At 46.2% G+C, this 15,321-nt stretch overlaps 1 protein-coding gene across 2 annotated transcripts in view; it reads right to left on the bottom strand.

Annotated features, from left to right (window-relative positions):
• The window catches only part of bach2b (BTB and CNC homology 1, basic leucine zipper transcription factor 2b), a 327,096-nt gene extending 312,829 nt beyond the window's left edge, over positions 1-14,267 (bottom strand). For both annotated transcript variants that reach the window (XM_038799588.1, XM_038799590.1), the window contains exon 1: positions 13,706-14,267. The gene's annotated coding sequence lies outside the window, so the exon portion shown is untranslated. The remainder of the gene's footprint in view (positions 1-13,705) is intronic.
• Between the last annotated feature and the right edge of the window lie 1,054 nt (positions 14,268-15,321).

Below are 15,321 nucleotides of genomic sequence, written 5' to 3'. Positions count from 1 at the left end.
TGGATTGTCTTATCACTTCACCTTTGTAGGTTATATCATAATGCTGGGCTCAAACTTTTCCAAGTCATTTTCTCCCGCAAGATCAACATCTCCCAATATTTAAATGGGAACCCGGTGCTGCACAATAAAACTGGTTGCAAATGGAAAAAAAATACTTGGTCCACACAATTTGTATTTTTTATAATAAGAAAGTATAGATGGTACATAATTCATGATGGCATCACTGATTGTGGAAAGGGACATTTTGATTCCCAATCTGCTTTCCATAACAATTCAGTCGCTCTAACCTGGATTTTCCATTAACCTTTGGGGGAACTGCAGCAACAATTTGGTAATGTATCCAAAAATAATACACTGGACTCAAAATAAGTATACTTGAGTTAATTAGTGCTACTGTTACGCACAGTTGAGAGCTGATTAGCAGCGCCAGTTGATTAACTTTAATTAGTCATATTTTAAGAGCGTGGTAATCTGTTTCAAACAAACAGATGTTGCAGATATGCAGCAAATATTCCTGCAATTCATTGTGAATAAAACTACACTACGATGCAACCCTCTTGTGGAACAGACTATAAACCCATGCCAGTTAGAGCTCACATACAAAATAAAAATTGTACAGAAAACTAGCATTTGAGACTTTGACAATGGCATGAAAATCTCCCAAAGTTACTGGCTGTAAAATGAGGCAGTTTGAAACTTGGTCCAGGTGGACCTGAACATAGGCAGAAAAATACTCACGACCTGGGAATCTGAGATTGAGTCACATTGGTGCCATGGGCCTTCTGGAGTTGTAGCCAAGATGTATTAATGGGGTGGCGCAGAGAAAAGTGAGCTTTATTCTAACTCTTAGATTGTGTTATGCCTGCCCTGAAAGTAATTGATGGGGACATTACATGGCAAGTGTTCCATTCAACACTAAGAATTTGCAATCATATAACAGCAGGTAGTAGAAGAATTAGAGAGAGGTATAGATAACTAAGATTGCAGAACATAGATACAGAGTACCACTAAGAGAAAAAGGAAGGAGAATACACAGCCAGCAGAGTCAGGGATAGTATAAACTGGTATGTACAACTGGGACTAGATGCAGAACTAAGGTGGGGTAAAACTGTCACAGGTATTTGTAAATAAGAATGATAAAAGTAAATTCAAAAGAAATAGCAACAAGAATAGGCCATTCAGCCCATTGAGCCTGTTCATGATTCAGTACGGTCATGGCTGATTTTCCACTTATGCAGAGCCAACGGAAGTCCATAAGCCAATCGTAATTTAAGATCAGCAATGGGAGGTGGGGTTTGTGCAAAATTTGTCAAGACTCTTGGGATAGATAATGGGCGCGATTCTCAGGCCTCGTTGCTCTCTCGCTGAAAACGAGACTCACGCCAGGCGCCAAACAGTTTCTGGTGCAACCAGCCAGAGGTGAAATTGGATCTCGCCGTAGCATGGCGAGAAACCAACTATCACCACTTAAGCCCTATTTCCATACAATTACAGGAACGACCCCATATCCAACTGTCCCGCAAGTGGTCACGCTGGTGCTGATTAGTGAGGGGGCGGTGCGCTGGGGAGGGCAACCGCATGCAGCACAAGCAGCCCAACACCTGGATCATGTGTACCTGTTCTGGGAGGCAACCCCAGACCCTGCCTCACCGAACACCCATAACGCTCACCGACTGCCGAGGCCTCTGGCCGTGCGGCTGAAGATTACTGCTATTCGGAAATTGGCATTTGTGGTTAGGTGAGCACTTCACACAACACAAGTGGATTCCCGTGGGTGGGTGGGCGGTCCATTTTGCATGTGGGAGTCATTGCCTGGCATCCCATTCACACCTTGATGCATGGACACTGTGCTTGAACACTGCGGGAGGCAACACCAGACATGCAGCAGCCAACATCCCAAACACCCAGGGGATGGGACACAGCTCCGGGGACATGTCCACAGCCGGAGGGTGGGTGAGTGCTACGGGGCAGGGGATAGACCAAGGGTTCAGAGGTTGGCCCCCATAGCAGAAGAAAGTAATAGAATCATCACTGATTGTGCTCAAGCCATGCTGCCCTGTCCCGTGTGCTGACCTCGAGACGCAGCCTCATCAGAGGGGTGGAACTCAGGAAGCTGATGGCCACCATCCCCACTCCATGGGGCGGGTCCAGGTTGGCACCAAGCACCCCTCCTCCCGCTCGGTGCCCATAGAGCCTTGGGGTTTACCTCTGCCAGCCCTGGCGGCTTCCCGATATCTGCATGAAGGTAATGCTCCTCAGTGATTGGGCCATGCTCTGCAGCGCCTCGGCCATTCACATCAGAGCATGAAATGTCCCACAGCATCAAGGTCAGCCTGGTACTGAGTCACAACCCCCAGCGAATCAGACATTCTGCTGAGACCCTCAGCCATGGCCGTCACTGACTGCGCAGCACTTCCTCATCTGAGGAAGGAGCTGCGCTTCGAAAGCTAGTGATTCAAAACAAACCTGTTGGACTTTAACCTGGTATTGTAAGACTTCTTACTGTTAAACAGTGATGCGAAAGTCCTAGCGAAAGTGCTGGCGAGGCACCTGGAGACCTGCCTTCCAGACGTGATCGCAGAAAATCAGACCGGGTTTGTGAAGTACAGACAACTAACAGCAAACATCAGATGCCTGCTGAATGTAATAATGATCCCATCTGGGGAGAGGACACCAGAGGCGAGAAAGCCTTTGATCGGTAGAATGAAGGTACTTCATGGAGGTTCTTGAACAGTTTGGGTTTGGACCAGGGTTCACCGCGTAGGTGAAGCTCCTGTACAGCGCCCCTATGGTGAGCATATGGATGTATGTCACCAGCTCCGAATAGTTTTAGCTGCACAGGGGAATGAGGCAGGGGTGCCCGCTACTGTTCATACTGGTAATCAAACCACTGGCCCTTAGATCGGCAAAATGATGGATGGGCATTCGGAAAGGGGGCAGACAGCATAGAGTCTCACTCTATGCGGATGACCTGCTCCTCTACGTGTCAAACCCCTAACTTACATGTGAAAGGTAACAGGACTCCTTCGGGAGTTTGGTGCCTTCTCAGGTTACAAACTCAACCTGGGAAAGAGCAAAATCTTCCCAGTAAACCCTGAGAGGGAGGACCGAGCTGGAAGAACTACTGGTAAAGTGACCCAAACCAAGTTCAGGTACCTGGGGATCCAAGTGGCCCACACCTGGACAAGGCTCCACAAATGGAACCTCCCCAGCCTGGTGGAGGAGGTGAAGAGGGACCTGATGGATGGGACTCACTTCCGCTTTCGCAAGCGGGAAGGGTATAGATGGTCAAATGCTTGTGCTGCCTAGTTTCTTCTTCATATGTGCAGATCATTCCCGATCTTCATCCCCAAATAATACTTCATGAGGGTCGACAAGTTAATCATGACCGTCATCTGGAGGGGAAGGAGTTCCTAGGATACGCAAGACCATTTTACAGCAAGGGCGACATATGGGAGCCCTGGCCCTACCAAACCTCCTATTCTACCACTGGGCAGCAAAGACGGAGCGGGTGAGGGAGTGGCTAAGGGAACCGGTGGCAGACAGCGTCCGAATGTAGGATGCCTCCTGCACAGGCTCTCCAAGCATTGGCCACCACACCACTCACACACACACACACACAGAGCAGGAGACGGTGGTAGTGGCCACACTATGGACATTGAACCATTCAGGCACCATTTCAAGCTTGGCGAGATGTACACAGAGACCTCTACCTGCAAACCTGCAACAACCATTGTTTCACACCGACGAGGATAGACGCCACTGAGAGTGAAGGACATGTACATGGACAATAGACTGGCAACCCTGGGGAAACTCTCAGAGAGGCTCCAACTCTCGAAAAGGAACAAACTCAGATACCTGCAGCTGCACGACTTTCTCTGCAAGGAGATAAAACTTTCCCGCAGAGACCCGGGCATACATTTCTGGACACAATGGTAGGGCTGGGCTGGTTCAGGGATGGCAAATATGGCAGAATCTACGTATGACTCATAGAAAAGGTCAGGACCCCACTGGACGAGACCAGATGAAAATGGGAGGAGCTGGTCATGGAGATAGAAGCAGGTCTCTGGATTGAGGCACAACACAGGATTAACTCCATCTCCTCTTGCGCCGGGCTAAACCTGATGCAGCTCAAGGTTGCGCACAGAGCTCACCTTACTAAGACAGGCATGAGTGGGTTCGTTCCAGAAGTGAAGGATAAGTGCAAGTGGAATCAGGGGGGCACGGCCAACCACAAACACATGTTCTGATCCTGCCCCAGACTCGGAGTTCTGGACGGCCTTTTTTGAGGCCATGTCCAAGGTTGTGGGGGGGGCCGAGATGAGCCTTGCCCATCTGTGGAAGTCTTTGGATGTCAGGGCATTTATGGCTCTGGACAGGGAAGGGATGGGCACCCTGACCTTCGTCTCACTGATCGCCAAGCAGAGGCTGCTCGGCTGGAACACAGCAGTTCCCTCCAGAGCATTGACGCGGCTCTCAGACCTGGCCGAGTTTCTGAAACTGGAAAAAATTAAATTCTCGATAAGGAGGCGAGATTCCATGACACTTGGAAGAAGTTCATAAACGTCTTTGCACACCTGTTCACAAGCAGCAACTAACTAGGGGGGGGGGGGGGAAGGGCAGCAGATAGGAAGCTAGGGGACTGGGGGGGGGGGGGGAGAGATAGGAAGAGGGGGGGCTGAGAGGGGGGATGGGAGCACTGTGTGGATGTAAAGGAGCTCGCGCTAAGAGGAAACGGGAAAGTCATTCACAGGAGGCGACACAGATCCCTCCCACACGTGTGAACCCGGGAAGGCGGACCATCCTAACCATCCTCGAGAACCCAAGGGGTTTGGTGTTGTTATCATTTTGGTTATTATTGTTTTTATATTGTTGGCAAATATTTGATATTAAATGCAAAAATCCCAATAAAAATATTTTCAAAACAAAATATTGTGTCCTACCAATAGCCAAATTTCTAATGTGTGCATAATAATGCAAAATTTGAAAACTGCATTCCAGAAATCTCTATCAGGAAAGTATCAAATAAATCCTGTCTTTATTAAGCCCGTCACTGCTGCAAATATATTCTTGACTACACAAAGAATGAACTGATATACTGTGACAGCATTAATATTAGTCTTTAGGTTACGAAAGACTGCCTACAGTATGCTATCTTAAATTTATTACTGGTAAGTCAACGCTCGCCACCAAATATTTTACAGTTTATCAGCAGTAGCTGTTACATACATATCCTTAATTGGTAGGTTTAACTTTCAACTCCGAAAGCCGAATGACCTTTATCAATTTCTCTTTTCCACTGACTGCCATATCTTCTTTTCTTCTAATGCTTTACAGGAGTATTGTTTTGTAAGACTAGGTGCCCATTAATAATTCAGCCAGACACCAGTAGCGGGATTCGCCATTCGCCGATGGCGAAATCGGGAAGTGCGATTTGGTGGAGAGTAGCTCCCAACGCCAAAATAGTGGCAGGTGTCGATTTGACGCCAAATCACGATTCTACGTCACCTAAAAAACAGCGTCAATCCGTTTCACTCCACACATACAGTAGGCACCGTTTGAATATCATTAGCGGGCCCGACACAGTACTCTCCAGGGCCTCCCCGATTCTCTGCATCCGATGGGACGGTTTCACGATGGCATGGTTCACTTGTGCTTTTAAAAATTGTGAAACCAGCATGGCGACTGTTAAGGGAGAGAAAGCAAGTATGTAAAGTGTCCAACATAGTCATAGTGTGCCGCTGGTCTGGGGGCTTCTGCCAGGGCCGGGGGAGGGGGGGGGGGGCGTAGTGGAGGGTGGCCAGGTGGGCTGTGGGGTCAGAGTGGATGGTCACGGAACACCATTACCACATCCTGCAAGGCAGCCATGCAGCTGCACACACCGCTAACAGCCTACTTAGAACCTGATGCCATGGGTCATATAGGTGTCCCCCTGTGTGCCCTCTGGCCCCAGACGACCCATCAGCTGTTTGAGCGCACTCCAGCAGAAGTGCCATCTTTTTGGCTTGGATAAGTGTGTGTGGGGAGTGTAATGTATACGTGCGGATGCAGCTTGTCAGCCTCCCGAGTGTCGATCACGGACTCGGCGTATCCCGCACCATGTTTCAGTAGAACCCGAGTGTGTTCCTTGCAACACCCGTGCTAGCCCCTCAATGGTAGGGGAATCAGTCCCGGTGCGGCGCTGTTTTTTCTGTCGAAAACGTCCACGTATTCTCCATTGGCATCAAAACTTAGGGCGGGATTCTCCGGTCGCTGACGACGAAATCGTGTTCGGCGATCGGCCGGAGAATTCCCGTTTGCAACGAAATCGGGGGTGGCGCTGCTTTTGGGATGCACCGCACCCTCTTCGAGTATGCCGTCGTAACGGCCTCAGGACGTCACCCGAAGCCCTCCCCCAATAGGCCGAGTTCCTGACGGCGTGGAACACATCCGTTTTTTGTTGTGGAACCCGCGTAGCCGCTGCAGACTAAGTCCAATGCCACCCCAGAGGGTGGAGGGAGTCTTCCCCTGGCAGGCAGGTCTTCGTCGGGGGCTGGTGGGGGTGGTTCGGGGGTGGCGAGGCTGGTTACAGGGGGCAGCTTTTGGCAGACACCATGTTGCACAGCGCAGCTGCTGCAGGCCACCACCGTGCACATGCGCGGCCACGGACCCGGCAATTCTCCAGCCGTATTCCCATGTAAAGTTGGGGGCTTTACGCTGCGCGGCTGCTAGCTCTCCGCCGGACGGAGGATCGGTGCAGCTTTTGCGCTCTTTTTTTCTGACGTAAAACACCACTGTTCCCATACCAGCGTCAGCACTTAGTCTGCATATCGGAGAATCCAGCCCTGAGTCTCAGAAACGGAGAATCCAACCCCATTTCTTTACATGAATGTTAGACAATAGGTTTCGGCAAGCTTTTTGTTTGTAGCCGTCATCATAACCAAGTTCATTCCTGTCTTCATCAGATAGCCAAACATTAACAACGATATTGTAGCGGTAGTGGAAAAGAGGACTGGGAACTTAATATTCCTAGTTATAACATTCTCAGGAGGGGGACATGGATAGGGCAGCAGTGAAGCTGGAAGATGTTCAGAATGCTAGAATGCAAGCATAACATGAACTTTGTGCTGAGAAAGAACCATAAGAATAGTTACAAATATGAAGGGAAACTACACACCAAAACTGCATACCTGGGACAAAAACAGAAAAAGATTACACAAGCAACCTTCTGAAGAACAAAATCTGCAAAACAAGGACATGGTTACTTCAAGAGTTAAAACCATATTTGTGCGTGTGCCAAAAATGAAGGATAAAATAAATCTGTCTCACCATTCACTTCTTATAACTGAAGTGTAGCTCTAACAACTCTCAAGAACCAAGCAGCCCACTTAATTAGCACCCTATCCACCATTTTAAACATTCACTCCCCACCATCGACACAGAGTGGCAGCAGTATGCACCATTTACAAGATGCAGTGAAGTAATTCACAAAAGGCTCTTTCGGCAGCACCTTCCAAACATGTAGCCTATACCATCCCTGAAAGGACAGGAGATGCAGCATGGAAACACCATTGTCTGCAAGCTCCCCTCCAGGAAAGCTTATTCCAGCGCTGAGAGCAAAGGAAACTACAGGCGCACCCACCAATTATGGAGCAATTAAAATTGGGGATGCTCATGAGGCCAGAATGGGAGGAGCAGAGTTATCTCAGACAGTCATGGGGCTGGAGATTTCAGAGAGCGGGAAGGACTTGAAAACAAGGATGAGTGTTTTAAAATCAAGATGTTGCTTGACTGTGAGGCATCGTAGATCAGTGAGCACAGAGGTTTTTTTTATTTATTCCTTCACGGGGGTGTGGGTGTCGCCAGCTAGGCCAGCATTTATTGACCATGTTGCCCTTGAAAAGGTGGTAGTGAGTTGCCTTCTTGAACTGGTGCAGTCCACTATGGGGGAAACAGGGTTTCTGCGAGTTAAGGCACAGGCAGTAATGTTTTGGATGACCATAAGTTTATAGAAGGTAGATGTCAGAGACCAGCCAAGGGTGCATTGGAATAGTCAAGTCTAGAGGCAACAAAGGCATGGATGAGCATTTCAGCAGCAGATTAGCTGAATCAGAGTAAGTTGGGCAATGTTACAGAGGTGGAAATAGGCATTTTCAGTGATGTGCAGATATGTGTGGGAAGCTCATCTCGGGGTCTTGGTTGTGACTTCATCTGAAGCTGTTGCCTGGGAGATGGATGGCGTTGGTAGCTGGAGAACGTTGTTTAGAGCGAGGCCAATAAAACAATGGTTTCAGTCTTCCCATTATATAATTGGGGAAAATTTCTGATCACTCAGTACAGAGAGGTTGGATCAGCAGACTAATAATTTAGCAATATTGGAGGATTTTAGAGAGGAACTAAACTTCATTATTAAATGGTTCCTATACTTAGTCATAACTTAACACAACAAGTTTAATTTGTGATTCATCTGTAAATTAAACAAGGGAGCTGCCATTTTCATAAGGCTAAGAAATTCTCACCATAAATTGGTAGATAATTTACTAATAATGATGTGCAAATTAAATATGCTGTCATTTGACCAGGGAACAGTAGGGCACTGTTTTTGATATGGCTCTGTATTTTGTCACTCAAAGTGCCTCTGTGGCCAATTCTAAGGGAGAGTGTCTCATCTGTGCAGAGAAGCACTAGAAAGGCTTAACGATTAGCTTGTTTATCTTGGAAATCGCTTAAGAGGCTAAATGGATGCAATATAAAGCCCACAATAGCATGGATAGTAATATAAAAAACAACTTTTGTTTATAAAGTATTTTAACATCTTAAAATGTTGTGGTTGGCAATTTGCATTGTCATTTTCCTGAAGGGACCACATCACATAACTTCTTGCTTCCATCTGCTTTGTCCAGTCAAACACCTTGGCTCCAAATTTCTGATATTATTAAAGCTAATAAATGAAAGATTCTCAAAGAAAATGAGGAGTACACAATTTTTAATGTCTAGTATTTCTCCTATATTACTTGCAGCAGCACCCAGTAAATTAATCTCAAATTCCTGGAGACCCAGTACAATCCTTGATGGTTGGCAACCTGAGGTCAAAAGGCACTTTAGAAACAAACAATGATTATCCAGCGGCTACAAAAGGGGACCAACTGTAAGAATAAACAAATTAGTTTTGAGAATGCTTTTGAAGGTGAAGAGGTATCAAGTTAGAAAGGAGTGCACAGCTAAGACAGCCAAAAACTCTGCCACTGAAAATAGAATGAAAGGAAGAATTCAAAAGACAGATTCAGAAGAGTAGAGGGACTAAGTGAAAATGATTTTAAAAAGACTTGTATTTATCTAGAACCTTTCATGACCTCAGGATGTCCCAAAGTCCTTTACAGCCAATTAAGTACTTTTGAAGTGTAGTCACTGCTGTAATGTAGGCAGTCAACTTAATATAGCAAAGTGTCACAATAGCAATCAGTTTTGCTGAGGGATCAACACTGGCAAGGGTGCCAGGAAAAACTTAATTACCCTTCAAGATATGATATCTTATCCATCCAAGAGAACAGACAGGGCCTTCCTTGATTTAACATTGCATCCCAAAGATGGCATCTCTGTCAACACTCCCTCTGTGCTACTTTGGCAATCTTTCCCGTGGAACATGAATCCACCTTTTGACTCAGAACAATTGTGTCATCACTGCGCTATGGCTTGTATTATACGGGTTGATAGTTAAACCCTCTTCTAATTCCATCTTTCCTTATGCTCACTTACTTTTCTGCATTACACCCAGCTGGTGTGAATTATAGCTGCAAAAAGTGAGTCACTGTGGAAGATATGTAACACAGCATGTTTACGTTGGATCTTGAATGAGCCCTTTGAGGCTTCAGTGGATCAGCAGGTAATATTTGAAAGAATTATCACAAGATGTAATTCTGTTTAAACACCTTTGAGGTGACCATTTTTTATTTAAAGGGAACAAAAGGAAGCCATAATCACACTTTATTTTAACGAAACGCGACTGTGCAGGCTGGGTTGCTCACGAACTTAGGTCAACGCACAAAAGATGAGGTCTGGTCGGCAAAGAAGCCTTAGCTGATCGATAGTGCTCTAATATTTTCCGACCTTTCACCAGCAACTGATGGGGATGCAACCGAGCGTTTCATCACAACGTTATCAGCAACAACAATGCTGATGAGTCACCCGTTGGTTACTCAGTGGCGGAAACCAAAGATCAGCTCTGACCTCCCCGGTCGTATACACTCATCGCTTTATTTATGTATTTGTGCGCGGGCTGCTGACGGACAGGCTGTCGCTGCCCCTCGGTGGCTGCAGTGCGGGAGGGAGCGAGCGAGCAGGCGCGGCGTTGCCCAGCGCCTGCCCGGGGGCGGTGAGCGCTGCGACAATCCGGTCCGAACGCTGCCAACAATGACTGCAGTGCACCCCGCGTTCCATCCGCCCAGCCAGCCCGGCGCCCATTGGCTCGGGTGACCCTCTTCCACGGAGGCGATGTGGCGCTGCTGAGTGGTGGCGGCAGCTTGTCAATCAGAGCTAGCCGGTGAGTGGGTTGGGATGATTCAGTGTGTTGGGGGGGAGGGCAGATGTCACGTTTTGGTCTGTGCGCAGGTGAGTCAGCACCAGAACTGCACAGGCAGGGCTCCTGAAAGTGCTGACGCGCGGTCACCACACACACACACAGTCGGAGCAACTCGGCTCTGCGCACAAATAACAAGAGGGCATTACAGTACACACAACTCTACTGGCAACCGGCAGACCGCTCGCTCTTCATCACGGCTGTGTGTGATTACGTTAAAACCACAGCTTAGTAAACAATACCACACCAGGCAATTACTCGGCTGCACAAAAGGCGATTAGCAGAGCCCTTGTTCGCCACCTATTCACGGCTATGTTTAATAGCTATTATTTACACCGAGTGTGTCCGTTCAGGTTGTCCTGAGACAATGTCTGTGTGTCGATACCTTGAAGATAATCCGGATGATTGGAACGGGTTCATACTTATGTATGCCTCCCAGCAATCCAAACAAAATATAAAGCGCGGACTTAAGCCGTAAAAACAAATCTTTTGCAGAAATCCCTTACACATTCCCATACACATAATCAGCGACTTGTGTGTAGAAAAATTTTACGGCTATATTCCGTAAGGTGCTTAGATTTCGTATTAAATAAGAATTGTCGACCTGACATTTAGTTTGCGGCGTTTTGAGGTAATAAAATAGGAAATATAATTAAACATGAAGGAGTTTCAGTTTCGATCTCACATAAGATATTCCTAGCTTGTTATTTCAATGCACCTTCAGTTACATTTTCAAATGTTTTGCAATTGTAATGCTTATTTGGGTGGAGTGGGTAGGTGGAGAATAACATTGCATGGCAATGTTGAGCAATGACAGACAGTATAAAGTTTTTTTTAATGTTGACATTCTGAAATAAGAGCAAAAAAAAGTTAAAAACACAAGGGAAGTCGCTATCTGAAAGAAACAGGTTTCTGGTGGGCTAGATTATCAGAAACATTATCCTGAAGAATCTAAATGTGTCTTTTTCCAACATTGGCTGCTCTCTTAAATGTTAGCAATTTGCTTAATCCTATGTATATTTTCTTAAAATGGCTGTTAGCTTTCAAATTTATGCCCGGTATCTGTTTTATATTAAATATTCACTTATGGTCTATAGATAGAACCAGTCTTCTCTTGGTATTTTGGAATGTAAACATGTAAATTACAATGCAGCCCTTCAACAGTTTTTGTGCAAAAGTCCATTAGTCATATAAATATAGTTAATGTAATTATTGGGATCATATTTGGCACCAATGTTTTATGGAATGATTTATTTAAAAGCAAGATTATGAATGAGAGGTATTCTTGGTTGAACCAAAATATTAATGTACAGCAGCATCTTCTAATACAGTTGCCTGATTCTGAACCTCCACCAAAAATTGGGAATGTTAGGAGGTTGGGAGCTGATTAAGCTGATAAGCTTTGGATCACATGACCCGAAGATACCAATTCATTTAGAGTTTCGTCTTTATGGGGGAATTCATTTCTTATTCTGATAAGCATAGTTAAATGAATTCTGACGAAACTGACTCGAGATGAGGTAAATACAGAAGTTTATTTTAGTACCATTATCTAAGTATCTTAATTGTTTCAAGCAATGTCAAAAATCTTATTTATTCCACGGTTATCTTGGACAAGGGGTAGTTTGAGAACATAGCCGAATTGGATCTATTCTACAACACTGGGACCTCAGCCAAGACCATGGAGGAAGCCAAAAGCTTAGACTGTAAACAATCCTGACTCTAAATATTGCCCAAAGTCATACTTACACTTCCACAACCACCCAATTATATAAAGGACACATAAAAACGTCATTCCTTGCAGAGAAATCGTATTTCTTTAAAATCATAGTTTCAATAAAGCATTTAATTGTACAGTTGCGTCATCTCAAATCTAGGTTAGTAGCGGCAAGATGACAGGCACCAGGTCATTTACACATCACTATTCTTATCAATGTGTCTCTAGTTCCACAAGGGCGCATAAACACGAATACGAGACGTATTCCTTTGTCAGAATAGCGCATTTCACTCAACAACAGCTCTAATGAGTGTATGGAAATTGTCGTAAAACCTATACATTGGAAGCGCAACACATTATGTTGCTTAAAAGAACGGTGGCAGGCTATTCTTGAGATTTTTAAAATAATGTTTCAATCAGTGCACTGGCGCTGTGCTTAGAATTCTCCACCGTCACCGTTAAAGAGCATGTGCAGGAAACAATATCCACGATATTTGCTCACGGTGCTGATCATATTATCAAAACAAGCTCTAGCTCGTTTGCAAATTTGCAAAAACCCCGGCATTTTTTAAGATGGTCCAAGTTGCAACGAAAGTATGAAAGCTGCTACCGTATTCAGAGCGCTCAGAAATTATCTCGGTCGCGTACTCAACAATAACATACGTTTTCATTGACAAAACTGGACACCACGTAGACTTTTGGCCTATCGTTTTCCATGGTCAATTTCAGTATAAAAACTGGATTGATTTAGGATTTTCTACTGTTACTCAATGCCACTGCTGAGAAGGTGCAAATAAAATTTACTGGGACAAACTATCCTTTACGTGTAAACATTGCGAGAAGACTTACGAACACATTCGCTATATATATAGATCTATATATCACAAAGAATGCATTGTCACACGTACTGCATCGTCGGCTATTTGTTGCATTATCCACAGTAAAAAATAAAAACACACTGGATATTATTTCACAACTGCCTCGTCACTTGTCTAGTTGTTGCCACTTCCAAACATATTGTATGCTTAAACGTGCAAATGCTTGCATGTTCACAACACGATGCTTTGAGATGTGACTTTACAACAAACCATTAAAAGACAAAACATAAGCAGATCAGTGCAGAATGCCATTGTGTCAGCCAGATTCTGGAGCGAGATGCCAAGGCTAAAAGGCGGCAGGCTGTTGATGCCTTTTGCTGCTGCTTAGAGCTCGGTCAAGGCCTCGACTTGGACTGAGCTCCAATTCTATTCAGCATGTCCGCATCGTGACAGCTCGAACCAACAATCAGCAACCATGCTTGTCAGCGAGGCTGCTCTGGCTCCTCTCTTTCTGCACAGCAAATCACATCAGTACAATTACTTGTATCACAGAGGTCATGAACACTTCCCCACCCCGCCACCTTAAAAAAAATAAACAAATTGCATTTTCCTTACCCTGGTAACTTTCCACTATGTTCAAGCCAGCTCCAAGTTCAAAACAAATACATCATGATTCTGTCCGCCAGGAGCTTTCCAAAACGAGCCTGGCCACCGGCGGAGGGAAGCTGAGTTGAGCTGAATCGGAGTGGCTGCTGGCTTGTTTTGAATATGTTGGGGAAGGGGAGGGGGGGCAGCGTCTTTGAGTTATGTTTTCCAATGCGTTAGTTGCCTCTCTCTCCACAACGTGGAGGTGAAGAGCTTGCAATCTTGAACTGAGTGAGAGAAAGAGAGCACGGAGCAAGCCCCCCTCCCTGTGCCGTGCTGCGCCGCCTCTTCTCCTCCTCCTCCTTCCCTTCCCTCCCTCTCTCTCACTCACTCACTCACTCACTCTCACTTGGTTTCATTTTTTGTTGACATTCAGCTGCTGCTGACACGCGCGCTCTCTCCCTATCTGACGCACGCGCCGCCGCCGCCGCTGCTGCTGCCAGTGCTGCAAACCCCGGGAAGGCTCCTGGGGAATGTCGAATGCAAGCTCCGCTCGCGCGCGAGCGAGTCTGATTGTGTGAGCGCGCGCGGGCTTACACTGCCGCTCCTGATCTCCCCCAGCCCCCGTACACGCCCCTCCGAATGTGAAGGTTGGAGGATGTAGTACGCATGCGCGCATTCCGCTCCGCTTCATTGGGATTCCATCACTCTCCCCCTACCTCCCCCCCAACCCCCCGACCCGGCGCATGTGCGGTGACATCCGTCCTCCCCTCGCGCGCGCGCAAGGTGCAGGAGGGAGCCGGCGCGCGCGCCGTCGAGGGCGCGCGTGGCGGGATGCCGCGCTGGTTCACTTTGATTGATTGACAGTCTCCCCTCTGAGACTCCCGCAGTGGGCAAGTGCCGGAATCCAAAGGCACCACATCTCGAAAAGCTTTTTTTTTTCTTCAGTATCTCCCTCGTTACCCACATCAATAATAGTGTTTGCCACCAAGTGTTTCCAATAAACGCAGCCTGCACTGTTAATACAGTGCTTCGGTTATTAGTTGGAACTGCATGTGTTATCACATTCTTCACATTACCTTCAAAAAAACACCAGATACAAATCAGGATGTCTCGCAATTTCCTCGCCTGCAGTCACACCTTCCGCAGCAAATAGTAAATTATGGGGTGGCGTTAACGGATTATTGAGCGTTGGCTGGTTCACAAACCATTGCACATTGTGTCAATGGAATTTGGTGTAGGTGTTGCCTAATTCGTTGCCCAGAGGCAATTTCTGATCACAATAATTGCCGTGCAAACATTCATCGACTGCAGAATGGTGAGCGATCTGCATCTAATGTGAAAGTGCTTCTTCTAATAAGATAAAGTTTCGGTCAGCGAAATCAAGAATTCGTTTGTGATAAACGATCGAAAGGATGTTGCCACAAGGAGATCGATTCGTTTCTTACACTTTCAATGTTTGCCTTGAGTTGATGTGGGGAAAGAAAACGGTTGGGGCGCAATGTTAATGAAGCTGAAAATATTTTTTTTAGTTTAAGTCCATAAACTTCAACCCCGGGATTCGGGACTGCAGACATCCTAGAGTGGGCGAGTGTATCCTCCTCGTTGACCTTTACAATGGAAAATGTTACTTCAGTGCGGGGTAC

The sequence above is a fragment of the Scyliorhinus canicula genome, chromosome 6 (assembly GCF_902713615.1).
Source record: "Scyliorhinus canicula chromosome 6, sScyCan1.1, whole genome shotgun sequence".
In the NCBI taxonomy this organism is placed as follows: domain Eukaryota; kingdom Metazoa; phylum Chordata; class Chondrichthyes; order Carcharhiniformes; family Scyliorhinidae; genus Scyliorhinus; species Scyliorhinus canicula.
The sequence above is the reverse complement of the archived record's forward strand: the minus strand, read 5'-3'. Positions and strand labels throughout refer to the sequence as shown.